The following is an 808-nucleotide window of genomic DNA, read 5'->3' as shown; positions in this document are numbered from 1 at the left end:
AATGTAAATACAAAATTTCTCACTTCTACATCGGCTACCACCAGGTTTAGTAAACTGGTGTTATTTTCAATACCACTTTATCTGAAACGGTTGTCTGTAAAACAAAACTTATCCAATAGCCGATCACTTCCTCGTCTCGATCGAATTTCTCATGTTTCGTAAAGTGTTTGGAGTTTTGCCAAGGGGTCTTTATGCTAAGACCAGCGAAAGAATTTGATATTTAAATACACTTAGTTTTAAATCAATCTATATAAAAACTATAAAAAAATCTACTTTAAGTGTTATTGGAGCCAACAACTTTGTGGAAGTGTGGGGGATGTCAGCGACTGTCACAACCTTTAATGAAGGCCACAGCATCGAATCCTAAACGTTATCTCGAAATCAAGAAAATTGGCATAATTTCACCAGATCCCATGATGCTCCAGTAAGGAACCTGCGAGTCATAATAAACCCGGTTTCGAGTTTTATTACATATAAATAAATTAAAACATTTATCTCACCAGACCATTAGAAAATCATACGTTTCAAATCTTGTTTATGTGACGATTTATCCAACATAACCTAAATCAGAAGAACCACAGATATGATAAACGTTATGTTTTATTTTTAGCGCAAAGCTACACGAAAGGCTGTCTGCGTTCTGTCAACCATAAGAAACTGAGCTCCAAATTTTAGCGATTTAAATTCGTAAACTTCCTACTGATCAACTGGACTTTTCTAATTGTTTTTGACTAAACTATGGTTTCCATTCCAGGAATCTGTTTATCTAAGATATTTGTGTTATAAAAATCTGTAAACAGCGATTTAA

This window comes from Limulus polyphemus, unplaced genomic scaffold (assembly GCF_000517525.1).
Source record: "Limulus polyphemus unplaced genomic scaffold, Limulus_polyphemus-2.1.2 Scaffold8964, whole genome shotgun sequence".
Lineage (NCBI taxonomy): Eukaryota > Metazoa > Arthropoda > Merostomata > Xiphosura > Limulidae > Limulus > Limulus polyphemus.
The sequence above is the reverse complement of the archived record's forward strand: the minus strand, read 5'-3'. Positions refer to the sequence as shown.